Source organism: Lygodium microphyllum, chromosome 24 (genome assembly GCF_053477565.2).
Source record: "Lygodium microphyllum isolate KBCC chromosome 24, Lygodium_microphyllum_v1.1.10, whole genome shotgun sequence".
NCBI classification, from domain to species: domain Eukaryota; kingdom Viridiplantae; phylum Streptophyta; class Polypodiopsida; order Schizaeales; family Lygodiaceae; genus Lygodium; species Lygodium microphyllum.
The window spans coordinates 91,876,951-91,897,827 of record NC_141158.1 but is presented as its reverse complement, the minus strand read 5'-3'; positions in this window follow the sequence as shown (position 1 = coordinate 91,897,827).

Sequence of the window (20,877 nt, the reverse complement as noted above, 5' to 3'; positions counted from 1 at the left end):
TATGCAATTGCATCAAAGGATTATGGGCATCCTAGAGGGGCTCTACTCATGATTTCTCAGTGTGGCTTGTTGTGGAGTGCAATGACTCTAGCAAGGCATAACTGTGTTCTTTCAGTTAGCTTCCGTCACCTTAGGCTCATTAGCTACATGTGGGTTGGAGACTTGACTATCCTAGTGGGCTATACTAGGTATTGAGGCTCAAATAACACCTTAGAACCTTAGTAATTATGTATGAATGGCATATGTGAAATAACCCTTTACTTTTAGAAGAAGGGAAACTATCAAAATGGAACCTTTATCATATATATTTTTAAATATGTCTTTTCACATATTGAACGCATGTAAGACATCACCTATTCTAGGTTGTTCATGTCATTACTTAAATCTCTCTCTTTGTTCCTTGAAAGTTAACTATTGTTTCTTATCATTTCCATTTTCAAGAAGATGTAATATGTAAAATTAAAGATGAGGTATTTTCTTTATTGTTCAAGATGTTTCCTAAATTAGTGTATCATAGTCCTAAAGATTATCTACCATTGTTTACCATTTCTTGATTCAAGTACCCTAGGAGTTGCAATTATGAGTATCATGGCATATCTATGCTTTGAGTGTTGTTCCTATATAGTTATAACATTCTTCAAAACAAATTACCAAGCATCAAGTCCTTCTTGAATGCCACCACTTTGAGCCGACTCGTTAGTTCCTTTGAATCAACACACCATCCTTTCCCTACCAATACCCTTTATTAAACATCATGGTGCCCCTCACCAATAGTAGCATGATACTTGTGGCCTAAGTGCCATGGGGTTGTCACTCACCTAGGAGGGGGGATAATGTTAAGAGCAAGGAAAAATATAACCTACATTTTTTGGAAAGAAAATGGTTTTATTAAATTTAGCCTATTATTTTGTTGAAGACTAGCTTGCTTCAAGGAAAAATTTATCAAATTAGATGGCACATCAAAGCTATAGATTGTACTAGTCAAATTTCTAATAAAGAATTAGGTTTGGAAGCATAAGAATAAGAGACATGTCTAGTCAAAGGCCACAAAAAAGGTCAAGATGCCCAAGAGACAAGGGGAAAGCCTAACCCTCAAGGGAAGAAACTATTCATAAAATTTTTCCTTTTGATTTCTTGCAACATTTTTTGCTTGAGAAAGAGATCAAAGAAGAGGCAGTATTAAAGCATGTGGAGAGAGGGATATGGCAATTTGAAGCTCTTGCATGCTATCTTCTTTTTCTCCATCCCATCATGGTGAGTGTATGACTTGAGAGTGTGAGAGAGTGAGGGATGTGTAATGAGAAGCCTTCTTCTTATCTTCATCTCCCGAGAGTGTGAGAGAGTGAGGGATGTGGAATGAGAAGCCTTCTTTTTATCTTCATCTCCTTGAGCTAATCATGGGTGCCTTCTCTCCATCAAGGCAACGAGGAAGTGAGGTCAAAGACAAAGAAGCGTGCACTTGGGTCAAGAATGAGGCAAGCCAATATGATGACTAGAATGAGCTAAGTATAGGTAAGGGTGTTCGTCCATCATTGGTACGAATCCATCGTGTGAGTAGACTAGGTGAGAGTTAGTCGCATACATCGTGTGTCGAATGGCTTGAAACAATAAGACCATGTCCAATAGTCTCAACATCTAGCTCGTAGAGCATGACACATATTATTGTACATGACAATTGAGAACTTGATGAAATTACAACATGTAAAAATTATCTAGAAAATCATCATAGGTCTCAAATAGCATATGTTATACATTTAAAATCTTCTCATAAATAAACTCACCAAAGATAAATTTCTTGCACATTCAACATTTATAGTGCTACCTTATAAATCATAATTGGATTTGACTTTTTGAACCATAATTCTTACAAAATTGTGAAAACTTAGTCATTTTGAGATCCAACCTTATAGTGGGAAAAAATTTCTAATAGTCAGTTCATCTCTTCCTTGGCTCTTTAGCTAAAGAAAGACGTTTTACTTGATAATTTTGTTAATTTTTTTGATAATTAAAAGATCTATCAAATTTAGCCTTCCCCATCAAATTTTTTAAATAAGCATGTCCCTTTTCATGAGCATAAAATTACTTTTTATGAAGTTGTTCCAAATGCTTATGATTACGTAGCTTCAATCAAGTGATTCTAGGTAAGGTAGGGTAGGAAAAGAACCAACCTTGTGTGAATAGATTTGTAAGCCTTGATAAATCGTATGATAATTTGCTTGGAATGTAATCAAAGGCAAGAAGTATGATTGAAGAATTGGGGTATATTGTAGGTTGAGGAGAAGGAACACTAGCATCATGTTAAGAGATCGTATTTGCTATGATTGTGTGATGGTGAGTTTGAAACTACTTGGGAAGTAGGATGGTGACTTTGTGGAATGGCTTACAAATATGCAAGAATTTTTTAATATCATGCTAATATATATCATCCTATTAATCCCAATCATTAAGCTAGATCTTCAAGATGGTTTAGCATGTATATAATTTTATTTGGGAGGCTTATGAAGACACTTTTTGGATGCTTTATAATTTGTTATCTATAAGTGAATATTGAGGGTCTGTATTATGTAGGTACACTTGTACATATGAATTTTTAAAAAAAGGTAACCCTAGTGTTTTTAAAACTTTTAGGACACATTTCACAAGTTGAAACTGTATTTCTTTTATACTCATTTGAACTTTAGAGCTATGCCCTTGTGAATTTTGACTAGTCCCTTTTTTTTCCTTTTAACTTTTAAGGCATGTGCTTGGGAATTTGGACCTAGTTTGAATTCATTCTAACAAGGCAATGTGAATTTGGTCAAAACACATGCATATTGATTTCAATTTAGATATGAAGTTGGGGAGTGATTGAAACATCCTTATTTTATACCTTTTAAGAAATACACCAAGACTTTGGTAGGGACATTTGGATCCGTATCCCCTCTAAACCTTTAAAAAGCACATGCACACTCATGCACGCGCATGCGTGCACACACACACACACACACACACACACACACACACACACACACACACACACACACACACACACACACAGACACACATTATATATGTGTGTGTGTGTTGAGAAACACAGATCTAGAGCTAGTTAGCTATGGTGGACGCAAATCAAACACATGATACATTATTAGAATGAGAGATTGTAACTCAAGTGAATTAGGTTCCAAGGTAGATTAGCTTGGACTCATAAAGACAGTCTTGAGTAACTCAAACTGATAGTTCCATTACAATGAAATGAGTGCCAAGTACATGCTTATATAGCTTTTGGATAGTACCACTCTTCCTCACCGTGCTTATGGGATTCAGGGCATCTCTCCCTAGAGCTGCTAGACCATACATCTTTTCTCATATCTTCCATACAAAGCCTCTTATGGGCAGCCTCTTTTAGGTATACATCTAGCCTCTATGGGCATACATACATGCATCATACAATCATCATTTGCTATTCTCAACACCCCCCCTCAAATGATGAGTCTCTACCCTTGCTGGCTTTTTACCCCTGCATGTAAACATGGACCAGGAGACTAGCTCTTTGGCAACCTAGTCAAGTTAAGGCTTAAAACTTCACATCTTGGTATGGGTTTTACATTCACTATGGGAATAAGGATCCACTAAGGAAAATTCTGTCAACAGCGTAGAAAATATCTTCATTTGGCTTCTTTTAGTGATGTACTCGATCTTCTTGGTCTGCTATTCTGGCTAATGTCAGATGGTATTTCGAATCCATATTATTTCAAGCTTCTCAAGACTGATTTCAAGCAGCTACAATTTCTTAACATATGCTTTGGTAAGGAGATGGATGGATTCATAGCTTTCAATAGGTATATCCATTTCATGAGCTTTCTTACTTTAGAGTGCACATCCTAAGCTTTCACATGTATCCTACCATTGTACATCATTTTTATCATAATCTAAAACCTACAATCTTTTTGAAATTTTGAAAATCATGGCCAAAATCCTTAATTTTATGCATCCAGTGAATTGCAAACTTGATTTATTTCAAAAGTTAGTAGCTAACCTTAAAGAGCTCATTCATGCATGTGGTCCTATAGCCCCAAAAATTCCAATTAGAGTAATTTCCACTATAACAATGATAGGCTTTCCATCTACATAATACTCTACTTTTCACAATGTTGGTGTAGTCCTCAAAAGCCTCTTCAGTTTTCTTATAGCTTTAGTATGTCTCTTGTCCCAAAATAATATATGTCCCTTTATTAACAATTGGTAAAATTTATTTGCAATGTGAGATATATGGGAAATTTAAAATTAATTAAAGCACACATGCTCCAAGAAACCTTTTGACTTTAGATACTAATGAAGATATCTCTTCTATATTCTCTATTGCATACACTTTTGTAGGAGAAGGGACTTCTTTCATAAGGCCCACACATATGAGCCACTATAACTACTTCCTTGATCTCAAACGATGATTTTTGACTTGAGAGGGTCATGTTTACTTGCTCTAATTATCTTTGACAAACTTTTTGTAACCATGTTAATCAAACTCTTCATTAGTGTCTTTGTCTGCACACACCTTAATGGGCACATCATCCAAGAATGACATGCTTAGAAATTTTTAGCCATGGCTTGGTACATGATCTTTACCCTTATCATGGCTCATTACCTTAGTCTTACTATTTTCATATGTGAGTAGTGTTGAATGCTCAAATGACTTGTGTTTTTTTTGGTTGATTTTTGTTATTTTTGAGGGCTGAATGATTGATTTTTGATAGATTTTGTGTGATGTTTAGTTTTTTTGGAAGTGATTTGAGAGTGTTTTGAAAAGGAATGAATGGTTTTGATAAGCTCATGGTGTTCTTTAGTAGAGATATGAAGTTTTCTGATGTTTTGTTGAGGTTCTGTTTGGATATGATAGCTTCTGTTTAGCTTCTATTTTGTTATGTTTTTCTTCTATATGGAAGCATGGAGTGATGGTTGATGAAGTTTGAGGTTTTTTGAAAGCTCATTGAATGGTTTTTTATGGTTTTGATTGGTTTTAGTTGAGCTGGATGCTTTCTGATGACCTTATGTAACCCTCTGTTGAGCTTCTTTAGAGCCTTTGTTTCTATTCTATTTTGTTCTGTATACATCTGTAAGTGTTTTGTTGGATGAGGGTGTAGTATGGAAAAGAGGTGAATTCAAGTTGAAGAGAGTTCAAGGAAGTGGAAGAAGTAGCTATTAAAGACTCAAGTGAAGACTGAAGTGAAGTGATAGTGATGAGATGTGAAGAGTCACTGTAGTGGCTCTAGTGACCTTTCATATTAGACGCACCTCTTGGGAGGGGTATCCATGACCAAAGAAGAGTTTATAGAAGTCCCCATGGCAACTCAAGGTCCCCTTCCTAGTCAGATCCGTCTTTAAAATACTGATGATAGGCTAGTGAATGTAGTCCCATTGCCCATTTTTAAGGGAGAGTACAATGAAGACCCTGATCTTCATGTAGCGGAGTTTATGGTGGCATGTGTGGCTAACAATGCAAGAACCCTTGAGCAATGGTTGGCAATATTCCCTGCCACTTTCAAAGGCATGACGTTTTAGTGGTATGAGAGACAAGCAATATGAACTTTTGGCACATGGGAGGCCTTCCTCACTAAATTCAGGCGTGAAGGTTTTGAAGAGCGGATGCGAGAGGAGTTGTAACATTACACCCCCCCTTTTTTTCTAAAAAATTTTAATTTTTTTTCCTCTCCCTCCCCCCCGACAGTACGTTGGGGAGAGAGAGAGAGGGAGTGAGTTAGGAAGGGGAGGTACATGCTGCCCAGGTGGTGGTGTACCACTGTGCCCCCCCCCCCCCCCCGGTTGCTGCCAAAGTCCCCCCCAGCTCCCAGACCTACGCGCTAGCCCTGGCCGGATGATAGCCTTCCTCCTCCTGGAACGAAACCTACCCCCTTTTTTCGCCACTAAGCTGCGCTTGTGATCAGTGGGAAGAGGGAGAGAAGAGGGAAGGAGGAGAGGCAGAAAAGGAGGAGAAGAGAAGGAAACAAAGGGAAGAAGAGGGAGAGAAGGAGAAGGAGAGAAGGGGAAGAAGAAGGGTGAGAGAGAAGAGAGAGAAGAGGAGGAGAAGAGAAGAGAAGGGAAGAGGAAGGGAGAGAGAGAAGAGAGAGAAGAGGAGGAAAAGAGAAGGAAGAGAAGGGAAGAAGAGGGAGAGAAGGAGAAGGAGAGAAGGGGAAGAAGAAGGGAGAGAGAGAAGAGGGAGAAAAGAAGGGAAGGAGAGGAGAAGGAGAAGAAGGAAGAGGGAAAGAAGGAAAGGAGAAGAGGGAGAAGAGGAGGAGAAGAGAAGGAAGAGAAGGGAAGAAGAGGGAGAGAAGGAGAAGGAGAGAAGGGGAAGAAGAAGGGAGAGAGAGAAGAGGAGGAGAAGAGAAGGAAGAGAAGGGAAGAAGAGGGAGAGAAGGAGAAGGAGAGAAGGGGAAGAAGAAGGGAGAGAGAGAAGAGGGAGAAAAGAAGGGAAGGAGAAGAAAAGAAGAAGGGAGAGAGAGAAGAGAGAGAAGAGGGAGAAAAGCAGGGAAGGAGAAGAAAAGAAGGGGAAGAGAAGAGGGGGAGAAGAGAGAGAAGAGGGAAGGAGAAGAAGAGGAAGGGGAAGAAGAGGGAAGAGAGAAAAGAGGGAGAGAAGAGTTAGTAAGAGGAGATGAAGGGAGGGAGAGAGAGAGAGAGAGAGAAAGTAGGAGAATAAGTGGAGAAAGAAGAAAAGGAGAGAGAATGAGAGAGTAGGAGATTAAGTGAAAAGAAGAAGAAGAGAGGGAGGGAGAAAGAAAGAAGTGAGAGTCGGTAACTGCAAGGAGCCACACCCAAACCCCTCTCTCGGAAAAGGACCCCATCCGGCAGTCCTTCTTCCAAACTTGTCAACCCACCGACAAGGTCCGGACTGCCCAATCCCCGCGAGGCAAATGGCTCCCAAGGAGAAAGTCGCGGGAAACGTAGGCTTCCAAGCCACCGGTAATGCTGGAGGGACGAGTGAAATGACCAACTGGTGCGCAGATCGGTCGCAGATAGCTCACGTGGTGAATCTCGGAAGGTCCCCAAGAACAAAGTACTCTACCTTTTTGCACAAAAAACCATGTAAAAGCATGCACGACAAGAGGCAAGAGACAAATTGGGTTCAATCTCCCCCATGCCTTGTGTGAGCGCTTCACAAAGCATGTATTTAATGTATATTTCCAATCTTCATGCTCAATAATAGCCCAATTACAAAAATATGACAAGCTTTTAGCTTTTGAGTTTGCTTTCTACCAAAAATAGGAAAATAAAGCTAATGGACGGTGCCCATAGAGTCTGGCACGCCCAATCTCAATGTCCAAATAGAAATAACATATCCAGGCGCATAAGCGCATACAAAATAATAATCAATAATCAATGTCTCAATAGACATAACAAAATATAGGCGTGGCGCCTATCAAAATATAGTCCAAAGGTCGAAAACCCGCTAGACTCCAATGCTTTCCTCCGCCACTGCTGCTATCTCTACACATCAACTGAAGCATTCAAAATCGTTAGTAAAATAATACAATTAAACCGACAAAAGTGAATACCTAGCAGTCTTCAGCTACATAAATAAATCAACTGGTTAGAAATAAATCCTAACCTTAATTTATTACGAGTGCGCACTCTAAACTCATAAACGTTTATTAATTTAATATGCATTTTGCGGAATCACCCGCTATGGAATCACCCATGTACACACTAAATTAATGAAACGCCCGAAAAGGACAGGCGTCCCCATCAACTTCTCGCACAAAGAATCCTCTTTGCGTATGAGCCCCGGTCATCTAAGTTTACGGAATCCACCGTAAAACCTCACGGAATCCACCGTGGAATATGCCTCCTGGCATCATACCCCCGGGGTGGGATAGCAATTGACCTCAATTGCTATTAGCTCAATGTGGAGCTAACAGAGTGGGGAAAGCATTTAAGTCTCTAGCGTGCATCCATTGTGCTTCCTCTACAGGATGATTCTTAAATTTGACTAAATATCTAGAATACCTTCGGCCAGTTCTAGTGGTCATGTAGTCAGTGTCTATGATGGCTTCTGGTTCAAGTATTTCAATCTCTTCTTCTAGTAAAGGTGGGTTTTCATAGATAGGGTGGATAGGTAATTGGCCTCTAAATGGTCTCAATAAACTAATATGAAATGTATTATGAATTTTCCAATGAGATGGCAGTTCTAACTTGAATGCATTATCATTAATCTTATGAATGATTCTAAATGGTCCGTAGAATCTAGGAGCTAATTTGACAACTGGATGTCTATCTACACTTTGCAGTCTACGCTTTTCTATTCTAAGCCAAACATAATCATCAACTTTGAAATTCATGGCTTGTCTTTTCTTGTTGGCTTGTTTGGTATATGATTGTTGGGCTTTAGCAATCATATCCTTGACCTCATCAAAAATACTATTATGCATAACAGCAATATCATCAGCACTCTGTATTCTATTAGACAAAGATGCAACAGGTGTAGATAATCTATATCCATAAATAACTTCAAAAGGTGCTTTCTTTGTAGATGTGTGCGGTGTATTATTGTATGCAAACTGTAATAAATGCAAATGAGTATCCCATGTCTGAGGTTTAGAGATAGTGTATGCACGTAAAAGATCTAAAATAGTGCTATTTGTGGCTTTTGTTTGTCCATTTGTTTCTGGATGAAATGCATATGAGAAATCAATCTTTGTGCCTAGATTTGCAAATAGTGTTATCCAAAAATTATTACAAAATCTAGAATCTCTATCTGAAATAATCACTTTCGGCAATCCATGGTTAGTAAAAATAGTTTTCAAAAATAACTGTGCTGCTTGTGATGCTGTTAAAGTTTTCTTACATGCAATGAAATATGCTTGCTTACTAAATCTATCTACAATTGTCCAAATCATGTCATGGTTAGATTTAGTATTTGGTAAACCAGTAATGAAATCCATAGATATATGTTCCCAAGGTTTAGATGGAATAGATAAAGGCATTAATAACCCATACTGTTTACCATGATGTCTCTTTATTCTTTGACAAATCAAACATTGAGAAACGAAATTAGATACATCTGCATCCATATGCGGCCAATAAAAATCTTCAGTTAACATGCGTAATGTAGAAATGATACCTCTATGACCTTGATATGGGGGACAATGAATTTCATTCAAAACAAAAAATCGGAATGGAATAGTAACACACAGTCTCTTTTCAAAGAACATGAATCCATCATTATATGACAATGAATCAACAGGAATGAAATTATTTTGAACTAATTTTTGCCAATCAGAATGAAAAGTAATATCCTGATGATATGTGTCTTTCATAGCAATCAAAGAATCAAAAGATATGATAGAAATGTTATGAATTGCATGTCTTCTACTCAATGCATCGGCAACTACATTTTCTTTTCCAGGTTGGTATTGAATGATAGGGTGGAAACTTTGAATGAATGAAGCCCATTTGATATGACGATCAGAAATTTGGGGTTGACTAAGCAGATGTCTAATGCTTTGCTGGTCTGTCTTTATCATGAATTCTGAACCCATTAAATAATGCTTCCATTGTTTTAATGCTTGTACAACTGCTAAGAGTTCTTTGTCATAAGTGGAATATTTGAGCTCAGAGGGTTTCAGCTTAGAACTAGAATATGCTATAGGATGGTTGTCTTGCATTAATACGGCTCCTATTCCTGATCCGCTAGCATCGGTCACAACTAGAAAGAATGGTCTATTAAAGTCAGGCAATTGTAGAACAGGGGCATTGGTTAATGCACGTTTGAGTAAGTCAAAGGATTTCTGCTAATTTTCAGTCCATTGATAAACAATTCCTTTCTTAAGAAGTTTGGTCAATGGTAAAACAAGTAATGAGAAATTACGTACAAACTTCCTATAGAAACTATCAAGACCAAGGAATGAACGTAATTCATGTATATTTTTAGGAACAGGCCAATGCAATATTGCGTCAATTTTCTTAGGATCAACTTTAATTCCTTCTTTTGATACAATATGACCTAGATATTCTATTTCTGTCTTAAAGAATTCACTCTTTTCAGGATTTGCAAACAATTGATTTTCTTTTAGTAATTGAAAAACTAATGATAAATGCTCATAATGCTCTTTTTCACTTTGACTGAATACTAAAATATCATCAAAGAAAACAATCACACAATACTGATATTTCAAAAAAATACGGTTCATCATTCTACTGAAAGTAGCAGGTGCATTAGTTAATCCAAATGGCATGACTAAGAATTCGTAATGGCCAAACTGTGTCCTGAATGCAGTTTTAAATATGTCGGATCTATCTAACCTCACCTGATGATATCCAGACTTAAGGTCAATTTTACTAAATATAGAAGATCCTTGCAGTTTGTCCATAAGGTCATCAACTCTAGGTATAGGATACCTATTCTTTACAGTGATCTTATTTAATGCTCGGTAGTCAATACACATACGATAAGTATTATTCTTTTTCTTGACTAAAAGCACAGGTGCACCGAATGGAGAACTGCTAGGTCGAATTAGGCCTCTATTGAGTAATTCTTCAACTTGAGTCTGGATTTCTTTTTGCTCTATTTGATTGTGCCTATATGGGGCTTTGCAAGGTGGTTGTGTGCCAGGTATTAGATCAATCTTATGGTCTTTTGGACGTGATGGAGGTAAACTTGGTGGTAGGTCTTTTGCAAAACAATCCTTAAAATATGCAAGAAATTCCTTATGCCTAGGGTGCATATGATTTTCCTTTGCGTGCAATTCATTCACCCAAATGAGATATGATTTAGTATTCTTGCGTAGTGCACGTTTTGCTTGAGTATGTGAAAGCAGTGGAAAAATATGAGATGCATGCATACCAAATAATGTAATAGATTTTCCTTGAAAATTAATATTCATTGTGTGCGTAGAATAATCTATATTGGGATTATGTTGGTGTCTCCATGGCATTCCTAGAATAATGTCGCTTGACTGTAATGGGACAACTAAGAAATTTCTTCTTTCAATATATGGACCAATTTGAATTTCTAAATCTTGAACTTCTTGTGTGCCATTGTACCTAGTGCCTAAAAATGCAACTTTTATGCGATAGTGCGTAGGTACTGTATGCAATTTCAATTCCTTTACCAATTTTGCTGAAATAAAGTCATGGGTACTACCGTCATCATGCAATATAGTTCTTTCTTTTCCATGGACCATACATTTCATAGTCAACAATGAATGTGGAGTAGGCATACCTGGTAAAGTGTCGGAAGTAGTAGTAGGATCATCTTCATATCCTCATGCTCGTCTTCGTCCATGGCTCCAAGGTAGTTGATATGTGCTGATGGCTTCTTTGAATGACAATTTGCTGCGAGATGCCCTGGCTGGTGACACTTGTAGCATACGATGGGCTTGGCTTTGGTCACATTATTTGCAATGGCTGGGAGTCTGGGTATATTTGGATTTGCTTGTGGAATAGGTTTAGAATTTGGATTGGCAGTGGATGGTAGTGCAGGTGGTTTAGGCCAAATCTTGCGGAAAGATGGTGATGAGAAACGACCTGGATTAAACCTTCTGAAATTGGAATTGAATTGTTTAGATCCATAATTACCGTTTGCTTGGAATTGCTGTGGTCGTCGATCTCTTCCGCGTAACTTATCTTCAGTGTCGTGAGCTAAGGAGATGGCGTCTTCAAGGGTAGCAGGCTTGAACATGTTTACTTCAGCGTAGTAATGTCCAAGAAGCCCAGACATATACTTCCGCTTATGTGTCGTCTCTGGTATGTCTTCAAGCATGCGTAGCTGTAGGAGTGCATTCCAAAAACGCTCTGTATACTGTGGAATAGGCTTACGATCGCGCTGTTGAAGTAAATTCCATTGCTTGATAGCCTTCTCATGAAATTGCGGTGGAAGGAAATTTTGCATGAACTTCTTCTTGAAATCTTCCCATGTAGCAGGACATTCTATCCTCTTGCGGACTACAGTCCACCAGAGTGATGCTCTGTCTATCAGATGATTAGTAACACACTTGATTTTATCTTTTTCGGGATAAGTTTCCTCATGGAAATAGTCATCAAACTGGCTAATGAATGATAAAACAGTCTTTTCTTCTCTTATGCCATTGAAAGTGCGAAACTTGAAACTTCGTTTACTTATCTTGGATTCCTTGCGAATGGTTTGTGCTTCAAGAGTGGCGTTGATGGTACGGCGAATCAAATCTTCAGGTTGCGGTTCTTCTTTATCAGTGGACGCTCCTTGTAGCTTTGTCAATTGTGCTTGCAAGGCTTGCCTAGCTCTTCGCTCTTCTTCCAATTGCAGCATGATTAGATCCAACTTTTGTTCCATGGTAGGCTCAGGTAGGTCGTCTTCAGCCATAGGATCATCCATATGTGGGGTAGTCATCCTGTAAAACTCAACAAACCTTTCTCACTCAAAAATCAGTTAGCGGGATGAGCGTAGCTCAAATTTGGGGTTACAAGGCTATGTATTCTTGGGTATTTCTTCTTCAATTTTCAGAAATTCTGCAATATTTCTGTCTCCGTTTGCTGAAAGTACTTCAACAAACTTGTAGATAGGTAGAACAGCTTGCTGCGAACAACTTTCCAGTTCAGAGTTTTTGCATACGAACAAGTCTTCTAGGAGTTTTGAGCACTAGTCAGTTCTGATTTAGTCTGACTTGCAGAGTTGCAGACTTAGCAGACTTGCAGATTTGTTGACTTGCTGTACTTAGGCCGACTTGCAGAACTTGCAGAACTTGATTACTGTCGACTTACGAAACTTGACTTCAGAAGTGCGAGACTCGGAGTTACTGAACTTGTCTGCCCAGTGTAACTTGCAGAGAATTGTGTGACTTAGCTTAAGAAATTAAGCTTAAGCTTAATAAGCTTAGTGACTAAAGCTTATTAAGGGGGAAGAGTCGTTAGTAATCGGCGCAGATCGTGGAGGACAAGAGTATGTGTTTGATGACGTCGCGCGAATTTCGGACATCCTCAGAGACCACGTCGAATAGTCGTGAAGCTATTAAGCTTCTTGTTAAGCTTATAAGCTTAGTAATTAAGCTTTGAAAAAGATAAATTATAAATTTCCTCACTGTTTCTTCACGACTTGATGAAGGAGATGATTGCGTGGTCCTCCGCCTGCAGAGCCTGGTCCTTCGCGATCTGACAGTGGAAACAGGGGTTCTTGATCGCCAGAAGTCTGCCTGTATCGACAGTTCGTGATGAGATTGACTGTAGAGCCCGTTTGTCCCTGGAGCTCCGCCTTCGCTCAAAATTGGTAGCGATTGGAAGCTCTTGATCTCTGCTCCGCTCTGATACCACTGGTGCGCAGATCGGTCGCAGATAGCTCACGTGGTGAATCTCGGAAGGTCCCCAAGAACAAAGTACTCTACCTTTTTGCACAAAAAACCATGTAAAAGCATGCACGACAAGAGGCAAGAGACAAATTGGGTTCAATCTCCCCCATGCCTTGTGTGAGCGCTTCACAAAGCATGTATTTAATGTATATTTCCAATCTTCATGCTCAATAATAGCCCAATTACAAAAATATGACAAGCTTTTAGCTTTTGAGTTTGCTTTCTACCAAAAATAGGAAAATAAAGCTAATGGACGGTGCCTATAGAGTCTGGCACGCCCAATCTCAATGTCCAAATAGAAATAACATATCCAGGCGCATAAGCGCATACAAAATAATAATCAATAATCAATGTCTCAATAGACATAACAAAATATAGGCGTGGCGCCTATCAAAATATAGTCCAAAGGTCGAAAACCCGCTAGACTCCAATGCTTTCCTCCGCCACTGCTGCTATCTCTACACATCAACTGAAGCATTCACAATCGTTAGTAAAATAATACAATTAAACCGACAAAAGTGAATACCTAGCAGTCTTCAGCTACATAAATAAATCAACTGGTTAGAAATAAATCCTAACCTTAATTTATTACGAGTGCGCACTCTAAACTCATAAACGTTTATTAATTTAATATGCATTTTGCGGAATCACCCGCTATGGAATCACCCATGTACACACTAAATTAATGAAACACCCGAAAAGGACAGGCGTCCCCATCAACTTCTCGCACAAAGAATCCTCTTTGCGTATGAGCCCCGGTCATCTAAGTTTACGGAATCCACCGTAAAACCTCACGGAATCCACCGTGGAATATGCCTCCTGGCATCACCAACCCAGCACACACGAATCAAGCCTATGTTTACACACATAAAATGATAGGGTTTCTACAATATTTCACATAAAATAATAGGCTTCCACCCAATTTAGTACATGAATGGTTATCTAGGATTCATGGATTCGCGCCCATGATTACAATAAACACATGAAATGATAGCTCCCGTTTTTAGCATGCAAATGCACAGATGCATGGAAATTTAGGCTTTCATGTACTTAAGCCACACAAATACATGCATATTAGGATTAAAATTCATTGATCAAATGTGAAGGGAGTTAAGGTTTGTAGATTGTGTTAGTTTATTAAACGATCCTTGTGCACAGGAGATGAGTTTGTTGGCAAAATTCTGCATAGCATTGCACTAAGAGAGGATGGAAAGAATGTATGACAAGTCTTGCAATATATTTAATGTGTTTTAAAGATTACCAAGTATGTTAAAAGACGTGCAAGAAATTGAGGATTCCCAACTTGGAACCCTAGGATAAAACCCAAGGGGAAGAAAGATTCGAAAGAAGTTGAGTGATTAAACACACGTGCTTGTGAGTTGTTTTTAATGATATTGTCTCAGATTATTGGAAGTGAATATCCTCCTAGTTTAAGCTAGGCTAGTAAGCTGACTCTAAATGAAATGTTGATCAAGGCTTATGCTTGGTTGTTTTGAAAAGGATATTTTCTAAGTGAATTGGCTGGTTGCCTTGGTAAGAGGAGATCCTACTAAGGACAAGTGGTTTATAAGCAAAGTGATTGCTTGATGTAGAAAATGATATTTTCTTGATTGGAAATGAAAGGGATATTTTTCCTAGAAATTGTTACAATGCTGGTCCATATTATCAAAGATGCCATACATAATATAGGATTATGTTAATCAAGAAAATTAGCTTAATATAATCCCTCATGGAGGCTATATAAGGTGCCCATGGAGATGTAAAGAAAGACACAATCACAAGCACATGAAAGCACTCTAGATCACCAAACCCAAAGGGGAGCCATTAAGAGCACATTATGCAACACCCTCATTCTAGTCCATCTCTTTGAGGTAAGCTATGAGTGAGTCTCTTTTTTTATATAGCATTCCATGAATACATAATGGCAAGCTTCCTCTACCTCTTATCCTCTTGCCTCCCTCTCTTCTCATCTCTCTCCCTCTCTCTCATATTCTCATATGATGTCTATATCATATAGTGTCCAGATCATATGTACTCTCTTCTAATTCTCCCTCTACATTTATACTTAAACTTATCAAGTAAAACTTGCCATATGATCTACTGGTGGGGAATCCTTTTTTCCTTATGTTATATATATGTTCATGGGAGAAATTAGGAGCCATCACATCTCTTAACCTTCCATCATCTTCATTTCCCCTAAGATGGGCTACAAATTCTCTATTGTAAAGTTGTGTTTTAATTCTTTCCATTCACTTAGGAAAGGGATGTCCTAGCTTATCCTCCCTTTGGCTAGGTGGTGCCCTTTTTTAGCTCTCTTAGTGAGAATTAGAGGTTGGGTGGGTAAAAGGCAACCCACTCATCTTTTCAGCTCTCACCAAGAATGTGAGAGGCCTGTCCCAAATCCTTAATCTCAAAGCTCTTCTTCAGCTAAGATTTAAGAGCATTCAAGTCATCATGAGCTTCCCTTGCTATTAGCATATTATCCACATAAACTACCAAAATGAGCAATGAGCCATCACGGACTGTCTTATGTAAAGACACTGATCCATAGCACTCCTACTGTAGCCCTATGACTGCATAAAGGCATCAAACTTATGATACCACTCCCTAGGTGCCTACTTCAAGCCATAGATACTTTCTTCAACTTACACACTAGGTACTCCCTGTTAGATTCTGCAAATCCCCATGCAAGAATGCAGTCTTGACATCCATTTGATACATGTCCAAGTCAAGCTGCGTGACTAAGGCCAAAACCAAGTGTAGGGTGGTCATCTTGACCATAGGAGAAAATACTTTATCAAAGTCAACTCCATGCTCCTGTTTAAAACCCTTAGCAACAAGTCTTGCCTTATAAGCTAGCTTGGAGTGTCCAGGGGTACTTTTCAGCTTGTACATCCATTTGAATAGCAGAGTCTTCTTGGCGTTAAGCAATGCAACAAAATCCCAAGTCATATTCTTATGCAAGGAGTCCATCTGAGACTGCATAGCCCTCTCCCTGCCACCCCTGTGCATAGCCTCATCATAGGCGAGAGGCTCTCCTACATCTGTAACCACATTTGTAACCAAGACATAATGCATTGAGGGCTCAAAACTATAAGGTGGACGTCTAGCTCTAGTAGACCATCTCATTGCATGCTCTGTTGCATGTCTAGCATCCTGTTCAACACCCTCGCCATGTGTACCAATTGCTACTACAGGCTATCCAACTGGATATGTAGGAGCACCTGGCTCCTCTTAGAATATAACCCTACATATCTCTACCACCTTCTCAGGTTGCCTATGCATCTTGTCTTTATGGAAAGGCTACATCATGCTGTAGATGACTTTCCGTGCCCTGTGGATCCCAGAGGCGGTAACCCATCTTGCCTACATCTCCATAGCCAAGGAAAATTCATTTTATACTATTAGGATCCAACTTAGTCCACTTGTCCTTGGGCACATGGCAGAATGCCTCACATCTAAAGACATGTAGATGCGCATAAGACGGACGTTTCCCTGTCCATACCTCCTTTGCAACGTGGAAATCCAAACCACTAGAAGGTGATCTATTTATGACATGCATAGTTATAATGACTGCCTCAGCCCAAAAGCTCTATGGCAGAACTGCATAGCTAAGCATACTGCGTACACGCTCCTGGATGGTTCTATTCATCCACTCAGCCAAACCATTCTAGGGTGGGGTATAGGAGGCGGCCAGCTGACACTTAATACCCCTCTCGCCATATAGCTACTCAAAGACATGTGATACATATTCTCCCCCATTGTTAGTCCTAAGGCATTGTAGCCTATGCCCACTCTGGTTCTCAACCAATGCAAGCCATCTCTAAAACACAGCCAAGACATTTGACTTAAGCTTAATGGGATAAGCCTAGACTTTACGCGAAAAATTATCAATGAATGTCACAAAATACTTTGAATCACTCATAGACTGATAGGGCATGGGCCCAAAGACATCTGAATGTACAATTCTAGGGGTTTACTCATGCGTGTCCTACCAGACTTCTTATACATATTCCTAGTCTGTCTGCCATAAAGACAACGCTCACATGAATCAAAACATGCATAGTCAAGGGGCGGTAAGTATCGCAAACCAAAAAGAAATTTCATTTCCTTCAAGGACATATGGCCCAAACGGGCACGCCAAAGATATACATGTGGGATGGAAGTGATTGACAAAACATGGTCAACAGAGGGCCCATCAACTACAAGAAGATAGAGGCTGCCAGCCTTGGCACCTCTAGCAAGCACAAGTCTGCCATGTGTGATCTTCCAAGAATAATCCCCAAATGAAACATGAAACCTAGCATCATCAAGCTATCCTACAGACATAAGATTGTGTATAAGAGCAGGTACATGACATACATATTGTAACATAAAAGTACTCCTAGTAGAGAAATATAGTCGTACATCCCCAATGCCTAGCAAGTGACCTGTCATCACCCAACCAAGTGAACTGAACCAAAGACAGTGTGGTAGGAATGGAACCACTCATGGCATGGTGTAACATGAAATGAAGCACCAACATCTAAAAGCTAGCACTGTGCATACATAGAGTGAACCTTGTCAACGACGTAACATCACAAGAACTAGCTGCAAGTATGTACTCCCCACCATTGGAGTCATTAGTCTACATGACATTTATCTCCTCGATTTTCACACTGAATTTCATAGGCATAATGCTGCGATCAGAGGAATTTTCTTGTACTTTGTCTTTCCCCTTCTCTTTGCGCTTCTCCTTGCGCAACTCATGACACTGTGGACGTATGAGACCCTTCTTGCCGCAATGATGACATGTCACATTAGCATTTCTTCCATGAGACTTGCTGTGTGACTTACCACGCAACTTAGACCTAGACTTCTGCGAGTCTCTGCAACGTCCATACCCATGGTCATTCTTTCCATTACCATCTCTCCTCTAATAGTCAAAGCATACAACACACGAGAGGCATTCAAGTTCTTACGGTTGATCTCTTCCTGCAGAAGAGCACTCTCTACATCAGGCAAGCTCAAAATAGTAGCAGGAGCACATAAGGCAGTGTGGAATATCCCATGACTTACTCAGAGTCCCAAGCAAAAATAATGGAGTAACCTCATCATTAAAGGTAATGCCCTACAAAGTCAAGTTCTTGAGAATAGCATGGAACTAGCTCAAATGAGCAGACATTGTCATATTCTTCTTCATGTGTAGGTCCATAAGTTGCTTCAGCCAATACATTTGACTTGCTGGACTTTTCTTATCATAGAGGTTCTTAATTTTATCCCAAAGCTACCAAGCACTTTGTGCTTTCTCGACCACATTGTAATGCACTTGTTCAGTGAGAGACAAGATGAGGATGGACTTGCATAACTCATCAAGCTCATCCCATTCGTCATCAGTTATAGTTTCAAGTTGCTTGCCATGCATCCTTAGTGGATTGATCTGAGATTTCTACACTAATAGCTGTCAAACTTGTCTCTTCAAATAGGCATAATTCGTACCATCAAGCTTAGTGATATTGAAGATAGTACTGTCAGTGGAAGAATACGCCATACTGTAGTCCAAAATGGTGTAGATAGTTTAAAATTACTTGTTGTTTTCTGTTGTAAACAACCAAAATACCACCAAAACCAAGGCAAAATGACCACGAACTGATAGCTAATGATGCTGTCCATTAAATACCATCAAAAGTACATAAAATCAGGATGATTCGGCATGAAAATTCCACGTCAGTCCATGCATAACTTCTTGTTGTAATAAATTATAGCCAGGTACAATAAGAGAAAACTATAAGCAAAATGAATGCACCAAGTCAACCATTGATGATTGTCAAAGCATAACCAGCATAAGGGGACATAAATCAACATGTGATAGTCATACGAACATTGAGCAAATATCCAAGCATGTCAAATGAATCCGATAGTAAGCTGGTACACCCCTTATGTAATTGGGCAAAGTGTACACAACACTGGCAAGACCTGACACAAATAGGTGTATGCTCAGGGAGTGCAAAGCCCAAATGAACCCAAGTACATCTGTGAGGACCATGGCACATCAACCATGCAACATCTAAGTGAAGATCCCAATCTTAAGTATTTAAATGCTCAAGTAGCATAAACTGCCTGCTCAATGTCTGTCAAGCATATCAAGACGCTCCCACTGGCACAAAAGATGTAAATATCAAGCAAAGAATATCAACAAGGGGATATGATAGCACCAATGCCAGAAGATCCAGGATCAAGCATCAATAAGACCTCATGAGCATATAGACCGTGTAGTAGCATCTGTACATAGTATCCATAGACATCAAGTACATATAAATTGTAACTCTGGCAAGCCAAAAAATAGCCAAAGTAAGCTTCGGGAAATCAAATGCCAAGCCAAAGAAAGGCTCAGTAGTATCCAACTCCAAACAATGTAATGGGCATGTAGTAGTGGCATAGGCCAAGCATGTCAAGACGACCGGTCAGACATAAGAAAAGTACATGCCATAAGTACATTAGAGATGAAGATCCAAATGCTATGCGAAGCGAGATCAAGCTCAACCAATGATTCAAAAGCAAATCCAAGCTCTATGTCAATCTTCGAGAGTCACTACATCAATGTATACATCCAAGACATAGCCCAAATCCAACAGGCATATCCAAACATAAGAAAATAAGCTTCAGTCTTGAATATTCCAACATAAAATAAACCTTCAAAATTGTGAAAATAGTGGCTCAATCTAAGCTCAAAACCATAGACAAAGCATATGCATACTTTCCCATAAGTATAGGCACCAATCGGGAATAATCAGGCATCAAATGAGTATGTAGCATGAGCATAAAGTGTAATGATAGGGGACTGCCCTATTTTGGGCTACCTATGGATTATGTAAAATAGTCAATGAGTGAGAAAATTCAGCCCCAAAAGCATCTCATATCATAGGCATACATGCCCCTAGCATTCAGGACCCAACCAAGCATAAACATAAAGTGTTGATGTAACACTATTTGTGGCTACTTGTGGATGGTGGAAAATAGTCTTGGACTGATGTAAATCAGTCCACAAATCAATGCCAATGACAACCACCAATGTCAAGCATCAAGGAGGTGTTCCCAAGTGCTAAATGAAGTGTTTTCAAGCTGCCAATGAGTGCCAAGGGAGGGCTAAAGTAAAAAATGATTTTTTGTAGGTCTTCAAGCTAGCCCAAACTGATTTGGGGTTGTGGAAGGGCTAGACAAGGTCAAGGCAAGGTTGGGGGAGTAGTTAAGGACCCCTACAAGCTCCCTCTTGAAGGGCAAAGTCATCGGTAGAGAATAGGCATCACAAGAAGCAAGAAGACATGGCTGCCCTACTTCAAAAACCTGTGGATTGAAATAAAATAACAAAAGAGAGCTCCAATACCTATGAAGGAATGCCCTGAGGGTGCACAAATGGGCTGGGTAGATGCTCACAAAGCCGCGGAGCTTAAAGGAGTCGGATATGGTTGCCAAGAGTGAGAACCAATGGTGTAGGGATTTGAATGAATGCTAAAGGAGTCATGAACCAAGCTTGAATGCTCAAACAACCATGCTCTGAGACCAATTGAAAGGTAAGAAGGATTGAAGCTTGCACGCGAGAGCTATGGTG